This window comes from Arvicanthis niloticus, chromosome X (assembly GCF_011762505.2).
Source record: "Arvicanthis niloticus isolate mArvNil1 chromosome X, mArvNil1.pat.X, whole genome shotgun sequence".
NCBI classification, from domain to species: Eukaryota; Metazoa; Chordata; class Mammalia; order Rodentia; family Muridae; genus Arvicanthis; species Arvicanthis niloticus.
In genome coordinates, this window is record NC_047679.1 from 15,521,501 (window position 1) to 15,536,342 (window position 14,842).

At 40.3% G+C, this 14,842-nt stretch overlaps 1 long non-coding RNA gene across 6 annotated transcripts in view; it reads right to left on the minus strand.

Annotated features, from left to right (window-relative positions):
* Positions 1–1,962: 1,962 nt before the first annotated feature.
* Positions 1,963–14,842, minus strand: part of LOC143435457 (uncharacterized) — a 28,603-nt gene continuing 15,723 nt past the window's right edge. The window contains exons 3-6 of one of the 6 annotated variants that reach the window (XR_013105777.1): positions 14,590–14,680; positions 8,228–8,284; positions 3,100–3,191; positions 1,963–2,832 (exon numbers count right to left, since the gene is read on the minus strand). This is a non-coding gene — a long non-coding RNA (uncharacterized LOC143435457). Of the gene's footprint in view, positions 2,833–3,099; positions 3,192–3,844; positions 4,033–8,106; positions 8,285–14,589; positions 14,681–14,842 lie in introns of all 6 variants that reach the window. The other 5 variants (XR_013105778.1, XR_013105780.1, XR_013105779.1 and 2 more) reach the window with 5 other exon arrangements.

The following is a 14,842-nucleotide window of genomic DNA, read 5'->3' on the forward strand; positions in this document are numbered from 1 at the left end:
TAGCCACACAGAAGCAGTTCAGTTTTATGAGGTCCCTGTTGTCAATTGGTGACCTTAATTCCTGAACAAATGTGATCCTATTGAGAAAGCCCTTTCCTTCATCTATTTCATGTAGGAAACTGCATATGTTTGCTTCTAGCAGCTTTGATGTTTCGAGTTTCAAAGTGAAGTCACTGGTACACTTGGATCTAATTTTTTGTGCAGGGTGACAAGTATAAGTCTAATCCATTCACCTGCACGTGGCCATACAGTCTTCACCTTTAACCACCACTTGTTAAAGATGCTCTGTCTTTTAACCAGGGTGTGTGTTTTGCCTCTTTATCAAATAGCAGATGGTTGCAGTTCCAAGTACTCATGTCTGGGTCCTCTATTTTGTCCCATTGACACACATGTTTGTTTGGTGCCAGTGTCATATTATCATTACTGTATTCTATAATATATGCTGAATTCTGAAGTAGCAAGCCCATTAGCATTGTTCTTTTTGTTCAGGGCTGCTTTGGTTGTGGATTTGAAGCTTAATTGGTGCCTGAACATCCTCCTCCTACAAACTCATCTGGATCAGAACCATTTCGTGGTCCTTCGAGAAGGGGTGATGGATGCGACAGAGAGCAATGAGTCAGGGCTTCAGTTCCTACAATTTTAAGCCCTTGGTCTTGCCCTTGTTGTTTGAGAAGAAATTCTTGAGGGACTCCTCTGACACCAAGGAAGGGATGTTGGCAAGGTACAGGGTGGTTGAGAGCAGGAAGAACTTCTGAAAAAACTTGGGGCCCAGCTTCTTGAAGCAGTGCAGTGGTGATCTGTCAGAGTCTTTGATGAAGCCCTGGTCTTCCTGGACCTCACGAGGCAGCAGTATACTTTGGTGCTTTGACATTGTAATGTACGTTGGTTTCCCATGCAGCTTGTTTGGGTGCCTCATGGCCAGCTGAGCCAAGCTGCTGTCTTCTCCTTGTTGAACAAGATCTGCATCTGCTTCATGTAACCATAGATACTGAAGAGAATAAAGGGGTTTGGCTGTGCAACTTCCAGGGTTCAAGTTGCTGACCAACAAGATGGAATCCCTGACACCATCAGACTAGAAATGGCGATGCAGCCTGCTACAGCTATAACTGCTGCTGATGGTATGCCTGGTGGAGGTTGGAGGGGAAGCAGACAGTAGACATTACAGTAAAAAAAGACAATGATGTCACCATAGCCCACTCTAAGAAGCTATCTGTTCCCCAAAGGCAGGTCTCAGAGAGCACAGTCATGACTCTTGTACTTGGTGTTGCAGACAGTTACGTGTCTGAGCTAGGATTCCAATGCTGTGATAAAGCATGACCAAGAGCAATGCGGGGAGGGAAGTTTACTTCAGCTTACACCTCTCAGGTCACCCTCTGCCACTACGGGAATCCAGGGCAGGAGCTCAAGGCAGGAAACTGGGAACAGGAACTAAAGTAGAGGTCATGGGCAAATGCTGTTTACTGAACTTGCATGTATGGCTTTCTCAGGCTGCTTTCTTGTATACACCAAGACCACCTGCCTACAAGTGGTACCACTCACAGTGGTCTGAGCCCTGCCACATGAATCATTAACACTGATTTACCTACAGGCTAAAGAGGCAGTTTTCAACTAAGATTCCCTCTTCCCAGATATAGGTCTAGGTTTATTGTCAAGTTGAGAAAAAAACCAATTGGCACTGTAAACTTGGAAAAGTTGACGTGTGGTGTGTAGCAAGCATTGTAGCTGTTCTGGCTGTCTAGAGACAGCCTAGCCTGCTAGATGCTCAAGTGGTGGGCATAGTTACAGCAGTACCTGAAACTGGTTGGTCTTAAGTGAAGATGATGGTACTGAGGTATAGCGACTGAGCTGCCGCACGTTGGGCGGCCAAACTGCAATGGCCCGCTCTGTTCCGCAGGTCCAGGTCTAGAGAGAGAGTGTGTGGGGCAAGCGACACGAAGAATGGAGACAAGACAGAGGATCTGATCAAGTCTCAAGTCTTGTTTATTGTGTCTCTCTCTCCTTTATTGTCTCTCTCATTGTCTCCCGTATATCTATTGAAGGGAAATCTGGGGTATTTATACACTTTGCCATCTGCCTCGTAGGCTCGTGGATATCACATGCCTTGCAGGTGTGGATATGACGTAAGCCTTACAGGGGTCTATAGCGTGGATAGCACGTGCACCATGCTCCTTGCAGGCTTGGATACCACGTGCGCCTTACAGGCATGTATGGCATGGACAGCACTTGGATAGCACATGAACCGCATGCCTTGCAGGCGTGGATACCACATGCGCCTTGCAGCTGGGGGCACTAAACAGCAAAACAAAATATGTGGGATATCAGAGTGTGCTTCAGCTGTTGTAGGCTGTTGCAAAACAAGTCTCATGCCAGGGTATATGGCTTGAGATGGCTTCAAAGCTGATAGCAGCTTTCTGCTAAAAGTCGGCTCCCAACACTGAGGACAGTGCCACACTTGGAGAAGGTCTGGTGCAGAGCATCCAGGATCACTGGGTAACAGGGATTTTCCCATGATGATCCTGAGTTTGGCATGCTGGTCAACCATCACCATCCTGGGTCTTCGGGCCACTGGAGACCATGAAGTCTAGGTTTCCCGGATGTTCTGACTTTACCACCTGCAAGGCACACACCTTGTTTGGGGAGCACCTTGTGCTTGGAGAACTAGATATAGTTGGGCTGGCAGCATGGCACTGATGCTGCTGACATGTGGTGTCCGCAACTTCCTGCATGTGCATCTCAATGAAGGCTTGGCTCTTCCCCTTCAGTCTGAGAAGGCTGGTGACCTTCCCAAACAGTAGTGACAGGTGTGGTGGTGCATAGCTACAATCCCAACACCTGGAAGGCAGAGGCAGAATGTTAAGATTTCAAAGCCATCCTTGATTACATCATTTCTCAAAAAAAGCAACAAACACAAAGAACAATTCAAGATTTAGACCAGGATAAGAATAGATTCTAAGGTTACACCATATGTAATTTTTAAATATTTGAGACAAGTTTCATGGATACACCTCAATTATTTGAGTCTTGATTTCATCATGATAGATCAGCTATTTCCTTGTTTAAAAGCTAATGGCTGAGCAAAATCCAGTTTTAGACACAAACCTGACCCGCAACATGTCCAGTAACAAGGTGAGATGAGATCCTCATGATCATCTATAACTCAGCATTATCAGGACCGTTTTCAGGAAACAGGTCTGAAAAGTAATTGTGTTTGAACTTATTTGCCAGTATTTTGTTAAAGAGTTCTATGGAGGGTTATTTTTAGCATACATACATAAAAATCGTTTTGCCTTAAATAACTAAATCATCTTAACAGCTGCCCTCGTTGTCTTATAGTTTGTTTCTCAAGGAAATGAAAACAAAGGTTTACTCAAGCTTGTAATAAAGATGACTAGGAATGTGATGGCAACAACGTCAGGGGTTCCAGGCCAGCCAGAGCTACATAGGAAGTTGGAGGCCAACCTGGACTACATGAGACCCTGTCTGAAATAAAAACAAAGATGCCTAAATCTACAGGGCTTTCCTGTCATTGTTGGTAGTGGTTCCTCAGGGTGGGGACATTGTTATTGCTCTGCTTATCTCAGGCCTTGTTACCTTTAGTTTGAAATGGGAAATAGCACAAAATATCTTCATGTGTTTTTTTCCTTTACACATTAGACTAAAGACAACGCCATGTGATGATATTCTTGACATTAACAATAAAATATCTTCTGAGGGAATCACTATCCCTGACCTCAAGCTGTACTACAGAGCAATAGTGATAAAAACTGCAAGGTATTGGTACAGAGACAGACTGGTAGATCAATGAAGTAGAATTGAAAACACAGAAATAAAACCAAACACTTACGGAAAGTTGATCTTTGACAAAGAAGCCAAAAATATACAATGGAAAAAAAAGACAGCATATTCAACAAATGGTGTTGGATCAAATCGTTGTCAGCATGTAGAAGAATGCAAATCTATCCATTCTTATCTCCTTGTACAAAGCTCAAGTCCAAGTGGATCAAGGACCTCCACATAAACCAGATACAGAGTCTAGTAGAAGAGAAAGTGGAGAAGAGCCTCGAAATCATTGGCACAGGGGGAAATTTCCTAAACAGAACTCCAATGTCTCAGGCTCTAAGATCAACAAGTGATAAAAAGGACCTCATGAAACTGAAAAGCTTCTATAAGGCAAAAGATACAGTCAATAGGACAAATCGGCAACCTACAGATTGGGAAAAAAATTCCTCACCAACCCCACATCCAATAGAGGGCTAATATCCAAAATATTTAAAGAATTCAAGAAGCTAACCTCCAAAAAACCAAATAACACAATTTAAAAATGGGATACAGAGCTAAACAGAGAATTCACAACTGAGGAATCTCAAATGGCTGAGAAGCACCTAAAGAAATGTTCAATACAATACATCAGGGAAATACAAATCAAAACAATCAGATGGCTAAGATCAAAACCTCAGGTAACAGCAAATGCTGGAGAGGATGTGGAGAAAGAGGAACACTTCTCCATTGCTTGTGAGATTGCAAGCTGATACAACCACTCTGGAAATCAATCTGGAGATCCCTCAAAAAAATTGGAAATAGTTCTACCTGAATATCCAAAAGAGCTGGGCGTATACCCAAAAGAGCTCCAACATATAAGGATGTGTGGTCCACTATGTTCATAGCAGCCTTATTTATAATAGCCAGAAGCTGGAAATAACTTAGATGTCCCTCAATAGAAGAATGGATACAGAAAATGTGCTACTTTACACAATGGAGTACTACTCAGTTATTAAAAACGACAACTTCACAAAATTGCAGGCAAATGAATAGAACTAGATAATATCATCTTGAGTGAGGTAACTCAGACCCAAAAGAACACACATGATATGTACTCACTGATAAGTGGATATTAGCCCAAAAGTTTAGAATACCCATGATACAACTCACATATCATATGAAGCTTAACAAGAAGGAAGGCCAAAGTGTGGGTGCTTCAATCCCACTTAGAAGGGGGAACAAAGCCGGGCGATGGTGGTGCACGCCTTTAATCCCAGCACTTGGGAGGCAGAGGCAGGGGGATTTCTGAGTTCAAGGCCAGCCTGGTCTACAGACTGAGTTCCAGGACAGCCAGGGCTACACAGAGAAACCCTGTTTCTAAAAACCAAAAAAAGTGGGGAGGGGAACAAAATAATCAAAGGAGGGAGGGAAAGTCCTGGTGGGAGAGGAGGAGGGGGTAAGGTGGGGCAGGTTCAGGTATGAGAAGAGACAGGAGAGAAGTCCAGAGATCCAGGAGAATGAATAGAAAGAAGTAGCAGTGGGGGACAGGGAACAAGGGAACCACTAGAATGTCCCAGACACCAGGGATGCAAGAGGCTCCCAGGACCCAATGGGGATGACATTAGCCGAAATACACAACAAAGGGGAGATAGAACCTGTAGAGACTGCCTCCAGTAGATAAACATGGCCCCCAATTGAAGAAAGGGACCACTCACCCATCTCAAAAAATTTTAACTCAGAATTGTTCCTGTCTAAAGGAAATACATGGACAAAAAAATGGAGCAGAGACTGAAGGAAAGGCCATTCAAAGACTGCCCCACCTGGGGATCCATCCCATCTGCAGACACCAAACCAGACACTATTGCTAATGCCAAGAAGTGCTTGCTGACAGGAGCCTGGTATGGCTGTCACCTGAGAGGCTCTGCCAGCACCTGATGAAAACAGATGTGGATACTCACAGCCAACCATTGGACTGAGCCTGGCGACCCCAATGGAGGAGTTAAGGGAAGGACTGAAGAAGCTGAAGGGATTTGCAACCCCATAGGAAGAACAACAATATTAACCAACCAGAACCCCCAGAGATCCCAGGGACTAAACCACCAACCAAAGAGTACACATGGAGAGACCCATGGCTCCAGCCACATATGTAGCAGAGGATTGCCTTGTTGGGCATCAATGGGAGGAGAGGTGCTTGGTCTTGTAAAGGCTCCATGTCCCAGCGAAGGGGGATGCTAGAGGGGTGAGGCTGGAGTAGGAGGGTGGGTGAGGGAGCACCCTCTTAGAGGCAAAGAGGAGGGGCATGGAATGAGGGGGTTGTGGAGGGGAGACTGGGAAGGGGGACATTTGAAATATAAATAAATAAAATAATAAAAAAGAAGATACAAGTACACATGAATTCAACATGTGGTTATGCAACAGGGATTCCTTATGCCTGCACTCTACTAAGTTGTCTGGAAGGAACTGTGTTTTCTGTCCCTCAGGAGTGTCAATGTAATATCCTCCATATTCTTTTACTTAATCATCCATAGACCTTTTTCTATTAGATGCATATTTTTTTCTGTGTGCTAATTGCATTTGATCAAATTGTGTCTTTGACCCTGCACACCAGCTTGACTTTGCTTTGGTTCCTGGGTTAATTAGTTGAAGTATGAATTTTCCATAGACTGTATTGTTCTTCTATGAAAACAATATGGTTTATCTGGTGGTGAGACAATAGGGTCTCTAAATATAAAAAGATCAATCTTACAGCAGGGGTCCCATACTTGGAGTTCTACCTGTAGGAGCTCAGGATAATTCTCACAACGATAATCAGGATTAAGTCCCCCTGCATTTCTGACAAGAAGATAGGAACAGGAGACATTTGGAATGTACAGGCACATTCTATTCTTATCAAGGATTTCCAGTAAGTCAAACTCTTCTCTCAGAGCCTAAGCTATTGATGTTTCAAGAGGGTCCAAGCGACCTGCAGGAAGGAAAATGTCGAACTGCTGTTCTGTTTATGAGGAGGTAAATCTTAAACTTCCAAGTTCAAAGACAGGCTCACAGAAAGACTGAATTCTAATCATAGAAGCTGATTACGTGTGACCTCCTTTCTCCATGCTTGACCCCCAAATCACTGAAGGACAGTTCACATAAGTTATAACCAGTTTTACAAGGTACACTGAAACAAAGAGACAAACACAGATTGAAGAGACGGGAAATGTAAGAAGCAGATGCAGATATGGCAATGACGTGGGTATTGTTAAAGCAGAATTTTTAAAACATTTATAAGTTTTAGTAATCAGTTTTGCATACCAACCTTGGGTGGAACAAGGGATGCCCAGAAATCTGATTATATCTTATTCTAAAAGGTGCTTTTTAAAGTGAAGCATATTTTCACAATCTTAATAGTGGGAACAGATTTTTATGAATACACACACACACACACACACACACACACACATATATATATATATATATATATGTTAAAACAGCACATTGTACACTTGAAAGATTGAAAGATGTGTAATTATTTATAAGCCAATTACACCTCAATAAGCAGCATAGTTGTTCTAGTAGAAGCAAGTTTCTTATGACCAAAGGATGAATTTACTGTATCTGTATTGCAATAGAATCATGGTTCAGAATTGTAGTTACTGGTATGACCCAGTGGAGAGAAAGACAGAAAGAAACAGATGTAGATGTGTACAAAAACATGGACATGGATTTTATTTATTAACTGAGAATGAAGCAATGTACCCCCAGAACACACCTAGTACTTGTGTATATATGTATATATATATATATATATATATATATATATATATATTTTTTTTTTTTTTTTGCTTGCTTTGTCTTGCTTCATTTAGTCCAGGCTGACCTAGAATTTGTTATGTGGTGATGCCTGGTCTTGAACACCTGATCCTCCTGTTTCCATCTCCCAAGTGCTGGGGCCACAGGAAGGTGTTCCCATACTTCCAAATATTCTTTAAGATTGCAACAAATGATAAGATTAAAAGTCTCAACAAATACATAGCAGATGCTTTAAAAACAAGTAGCAACTTTAAATATTTTTCACTTTAAAATTAAAATATTTCATTATTTCCCTCTTCCCTTTTCTTCCTCTACTCCTTCCCATATGCCCACCTTGCTCCATCTCTTTCATTTATCATCATTGTTACAGATGTATATAGATGCCTAAATATATAAATCCAACCTGCACAGTTGTGCTCTAAGATTCCCTGATATCGCTAGCTTCAAGTACTTAGCTAAGTATCCAATAGTAGGCATGACTTCCCTCCTATTGAGCTGGCCTTAATTTTCCAATCAGAGAGCTAATTGGTACCAACAGCATGGTACAATACACACCAGGGAATACAAAAACTCTCTTTGCCTGCTTTCTTCCATCCTCGCTAGCAAGTCTTCCTTGGGACTCTGACATATACTGAAGAGCAGCAGAGAGACCCAGCCTTGAGTAATGAACACCTACTTGAATCTTGGACCTTCCATACATAGGCAGCCATTGTTGGATTACTTGGACCACAGCCTGTAAATGAAATGCATAAAAACTCACAAAAATAAGAAAGGAACACCCACTTTTACAACTACTAGGCAACAAAACAGAAGTTCTAGGTAGTGAGATCTCTCCTCTCTCTCTCTCTCTCTCTCTCTCTCTCTCTCTCTCTCTCTCTCTCACACACACACACACACACACACACACACACACACACACACACATTATAGGATATTTGAACCTGTTTCTAGTTGTGTGGCTCAGCCTTAGCAGTCACCTTTAATCCCTCTGGCTGGAATACAAACACACCCTTAGTACGCGCCTTTAATCCCAAACAATTAATTTGTAGAAGGAAGCACTCACGTTTGAAAGTGTTGTCTAATTGAGTGGCAGACAAATCAGAGAAAGATTTGACAGAATAGTACATGCCTAACTCTCAGGAGACAAGAGAGAAAAGGGAAGCTACTTAAGTGAAAAAGGCAGACAGTACAAGAGAAGAAAGTACAGTCCAGGAATACAGCAGAGTTCATGGAGACCAGTGCAGTAGAGTTGAGAGGGAGGCTAGAGCATCGCAGAGAGGGAGGAGGAGGCAGGTGTATCAGGAGAGTTTTACAGAGACAGGTTGAAGAGAGAACAAGCTAGACACAGGTAAAGACAGAATGAGACAGAGAATGAGAGAGAGCCAGAGGATTTGAAAAACTTACTAGAGTTAGTATGAGGCCAAGTAGAGCAATTCAGGAGAAGCCAAGAGAAGCCAAGAGAAGCCAGATTGAATAAATCAGTTAGAAGAGGAGTTTGAGCCAAAACAGCTGAGTTGAACTAGCAAGCCACAATTCAGAAATAACTAGAAAAGGTGGGCTTATTCAGCAGTAAATATCAGAGTCTGAAAACACTCGAGGCCGAGATTACATTGTATGGAGTCTAGAAGCTTCCAGGACTAGGCCTAGGTTAGCAGATGGAGGCAGTAAGCCTGGGAAACAACAATTACAACAGGCAAATAAAAGTTACTTTTTATACACACACACACAAAATAAAATAAAAAATTAAATGCTAAACTTTCTTTTTAACTGGTGGCACACGCCTTTAATCCCCAGGACTTAGGATGCAGAGGCAGGCAGATCTCTTTGAGTCTAAGCCCATCCTGCTCTACATAGCAAGTTGCAGGCCAGCCAGGGCTAAACAGTGAGATAACTGTCTCAAAAGAAAGTCCAATTTAGAAATAAGAAAAATCACCTTTATTCTAGGCCAGTGTGACCCTTATTAAGAAAATTCCCAACAGTTTATCCAGGAAAAAAAAATCAGTCTATTAAAAAAAGAAGAAATTATTTCCCTGACTCTTATATAACACAATGTTATTGGAAATTCAAAATTTATTCTTAAAAACTAAAAATATAAATATTCAACTATTAAAATTTTATATTCAAGAAAAAGACATGAGACAGTGAGACAAGATAATCTATCTATCATAGTCTCAAAGCATGTATATTTCAAAGCTCTGTAAAAATCAGTTTTAAAATACTATAGAAAATCATAGACAAAACAGATGCTTAACAATAGGAGAAACTCAAATAATTGTCAAGGATTAAAACAAAAATTCATTGAAGTACAACACATTAACATTTAAGAAAAATTTCAAAAGTAATGTTTATTTTTGATAAATTTAAGAGCAAATGGACATAGCTATTGTTGAGTTATAATTTATATTTTTGTATAATTTATATTTTATAGTTTACTTTGAAGCTCTGAAATTATGTTGAAAGTGTCAATAATTTTTCTCACTAAACTTACCTTAAGTAATGAATTTTACTGATGTATTATTACTGATCAATAAGCTTATATATTATGGGGAATGTATATTGCAGCACACTTTTATAGCCAGAAATTTTAAGTAAAGTGTATTTATTTTTAAAAAGACCAGTAAATAAAGATGTGATGTAGTGTGAAAAAAAGATCAGTCTAATGAATGAATTTAAAAAGATGAAATGTTCAAAATGCAATTTGTAACAGCAGTGGATAGAACTCATCAAGGACTTAGTAGTGGTGGTGCACGCTTTTAATCCCAATACTTGGGAGACAGAGGCAGATCTCTGTGAGTTTGATGCCAGCCTGGTCTACAGAGCAAGTTCCAGAACAGCCAGGGCTACACAAAGAAACTCTGTCTCGAAAAAAAAAAAAAAGCAAAAAAAAAAAAAAAAGAGGAGGGGAGGAGGAAAGGAAGAAAGGAAAGGAAGAAAGGAAGGGAGAGGAAAGAAAGAAAGAAAGAAAGAAAGAAAGAAAGAAAGAAAGAAAGAAAGAAAGAAAGAAAGAAAGCATCAAGGATCTATAGAAAATGAAGGTGGACCACAACTTACCATTTTTCTCTGACTCTAATTCAGATCTTTAGAACAGTCAGTCCACTTGACATCAGAGTACAAATTCTTTCTAATTGTGCAAGAAACACTAGTCCAGTAAAACCATATCCTAGGTTATTAAATAATCCTTAACAAATCTAAAAGACTAGAAATCACACAAGGTAGCTTTTCAACAACTGAAGTACAAAGAAATAATAGAAAACATGAAATTTTGCAAATACTTATAAACAAAATACTTCTAAATAACTCATAGGTCAAAGAGCAATTTCTAATTCAAAGATTAATTAGAAAATATTTTGACCCTTATAAAAATGAAAATGCAGCATATTGCAACTTTTGTGGTGCCACTTACTAGGCAGAGCTGAAAGGCAAAAAAGAAAGAAACAATGCATCCAAATCAAGCTAGAGGGTAAGAAATAAAGCTAAGAAAAAAATTAAGTAAAATTTCAAACCAGAAGAATACTGAATAAAACCAGTAACAGGAAACAGTGATTTTCTGAAAAGATTAAAAATATTGATAAAGCTGACAAGAGTGACCAGTTTATCAAAATTCTGAGCGATGAGGGGCACATAATAGCATTACAGAGCCTGAGGATATTATATGTATAATTAGAGAATACTTCAAATATATTTTGCCCTTAAATTTGAAACTGAAATGAAATGGACTAAACTCTCAAATACCATAAATCACAAAAACTCAGCCAAGTGAAAATAAGTAACTTAAATCATTCTACTCTCTAAGTAGATAAAGAGGGTATAATGCCAATTCTTAACAGTCTCTACTAGAAAACAAAAGAAGATAACACTGCTCAGCAAAATGTGTGGGACCAACATTTGCTTAAATATACACAGACACTAGAGGAAAGAAAACTATAACAATACCTCCCACAATTATGAATACAGAAATCTTTAATTTTAAAAAAACCTGAGATTGCTTAGTGGTTAAGAGCACTGATTGCTCTTCCAGAGCTTCTGAGTTCAATTCCCAGCAACCACATGGTGGCTCACAACCATCTGTAATGGGATCTGATGCCCATTTCTGACATACTGGTGTCCATGCAGACAGAGCACTAATTTACATACAATAAATAATTCTTTTTTAAAAAGTGAAAAAAAAACTGTGGCTAATTACATACAGTAATATATAAAAATGGTACTATCTCACAGCCAGAGATTATCCTGGCAATACAAAGTTGGCTTAATATTCTAAAAGTAATCCATGCAATCCACATCATTATCAATCTAAATAAGTCAAAACACATAATCATATTAATTGGCACATAGAAGCTTTCTCTTTTTTGAATTTTTATTAGATATTTTGTTTATTTACATTTCAAATGTTAGCCCCTTTTCCGGTTTTCCCTCCAGAAACCTCCTATCCTACACCTCTCCCCCTGCTTCTATGAGGGTGCTCACCCCCCTGCCCACCCACTCCCACCTCACCACCCTGGCATTCCCCTACACCGTGGCATCAAGCCTCCACAGGACCCAGGGCCTTTTCTCCCGTTGATGCCAGATAAGGCCATCCTCTGCTACATATGTGGCTGGAGCCATGAGTCCCCCCATGTGTACTCTTTGGTTGGTGATTTAGTTCCTGGGAGCTCTGGGGAGTCTGGTTGGTTGATATTATTGCTCTTCCTATGGGTTGCAAACCCTTTCAGCTCCTTCAGTCCTTTCTCTAACTCCTCTGGCATAGAAGCTTTCAATAAAGCAAACATTTATTTATGAAGAAAAACCCTCAGCAAACTCAAAATAAATGAAAACTTCCTCCTCATTGTCATTCCGTAACTCTGCACCTCCTCATCCCTGGTACACACCTGGATTTTGGCCCTCTGCACTAAGGAAAGATGTGTCACATTTAATAATTTGAGCTCAAAAAGTAATCTGACAGTTGGAAAATCTATTTGAATGTTTGGTAGATCTTTCCTTGGGAACTTCCAAGGAAGTCGAAATGAAGAAGCAAGGATAAATGGGAAAGGGCCTGGCCTTTTACAAAGGGATGTACACCCGAGATAAAGCACAAGAAGTCTTAAGGAAAAGCACATACAAACCAAAGACAATATAAGGATAAAAGGAGAGCTGTTAAAGGTGGAGGATGGTGCAACCTTTCTGACCTTTCTTTGCATAAGATCTTGTTTCCTTTTTTTAGGTTTATTTATTACAGAAAAAATAGTGACTACAAGCCCAGTCACTCCCTCGTGCACATTGAGAATGTCGTCATTCTTCTTGATGACATAAACAATAGCTCCTTCCTAAAAGACAGCTTGTCTTCCTTGTCTTTTGTCTAAATTGCTACAACTAGCAGGGGCAGGAAACAAACAGGATGTGAAAGAGCCTACTATCCCTAGAAAAACAAAACTAAATAATCACTCAAACCCAACAACTTTCTAAACATAGACTAAAATTTATATGTTTGCATTTTCTATTTAATGACCATTGCTATAAAATAAAACTGATTTTCCAGAAGCTGGGTTCTAAATCAAGCATAAACACAAAAGAAAAGAAAGGAAAAAGAAAGAAAAAAGCTCTGCCAACACATTTAGTTATGCAGACCTTTCATAGATTATAAAGTATATTATTGTAGCGATAAGCACAATCTCAGAGTCATGAAAGATGCCCATTTCTTCGTGTAAGCTTGAAGCACTGTAATGTGTAAGGAAATGTTTAAACATTAGGATTATCCTGGTACTGTGAGATATGATGTGAGAGGCAAGTGAAAAATGAGACAGGCTATAGGACCAGCATAGTCTCCTTTCTGGAGTCCACATCTATTCGTTGAATCATGGTTAAAGTCCCACAAGTCAAATGCAAAAATAAAAGAAAATCTATTAGTTTTCACAAAGCTCAGAGTTTCCTCTGGAAAAAAAATACCCATTTTACAGACAAGGTTACTGAAAATCACATAAGCTAAGCAAGGGCTGTTGAATGTTATAATATAAACTATTGCTTCAGAACAGAAAGAGGAGACTTGGCTTTCTTGGTCCCAGGTATCTGTTGAATGCTTCCTGGAACATACATGAGTGGGGAAGGCCCAGCTGATCCCCCAACCCAGGCCTAGTCTTCTGTTCTCTAGAACTTCATTTGGAAACAGGGCCAGCTAGTCCAGAAACTTACAATGATTTGGACAAACAAGCCAGTGAAGATCCCATAATTACTGGAAGTTTTAATCAACTCATGCCAGTCAGTTGTCATTCATTTTGCACTGAGCCTCAGCGCTGACAAGGAGGGAAGGGCTGTCCTATAATAATAATTAAAGGTGGCTCACACCTTTAATCCCAGCACTTAGGAGGCAGAGGCAGGCGGATTTCTACGTTCGAGGCCAGCCTGGTCTACAGAGTGAGTTCCAGGACAGCCAGGGCTACACAGAGAAACCCTGTCTCAAAAAACCAAGAAAAAAAATTTAAAGAGATCAATAGTCCTTGACTATGGAACGATGGCTGTCCCCAACAGGGTCTGCCAGCCACAGAGTGTGAAAGACAGAACGTGCCTCAACTCCTGGGAGAATTCCAAGCACAAAGCCAAACCCCCATCCCACACAGGCACCTCCAAAGAGTTTCTATTCTCTACAGGATACAAGCTCTGGGTCCGTGTCCATATTCTGGTTGTCCCTGTCTCTCTAAAGAAACCAACATGCCCTATATTACAGCTCCTCTGGTACTGTTCTGTGCATCTCTTCCTGAACTTTGGCATCAGTTGTTCAGGAGACAAGAATCAATGGAGTCTAGTACAGAAGCAATGCTCCCCAGCTGTGCAACACCAGATAACTCATGCCCCTTCTCCTCTGCTAGATTTAAAATGGACCAGTTGATAAAGGATGGCCTGCTGTGGTCACAGGTAATATGTAGTACCACCACAGGGAATACACAATTATGATGCTTGTGCTCAGCCCCAAAAACAGAACCTACTATATATTCTTTCAAAACATATATCTAGGGGTTAGCAAGATAAATCAGTGGTTTAAAAAAAACTAGCTGCCAAGCCTATTACCTGAGTTCCATTCCAAGACCTGCATGGTGGAGAGAACCAACACCCACAATTAGTCCTCTCACCCCCACATGGGCTCCATGGCACATGTTCCCTAAAATGTAAATAAGTAAAATACAAAAATTAAAAACATATACTGCATTATGTCACCAATTTAGTATATCCACAACAATAGTGTGAATGTGCTAAGAGAACCAAGACACCTCCACAAGTTCTTCTGTGACTTTCCCCCCTTAAATTGCTTGCTATGGATCTT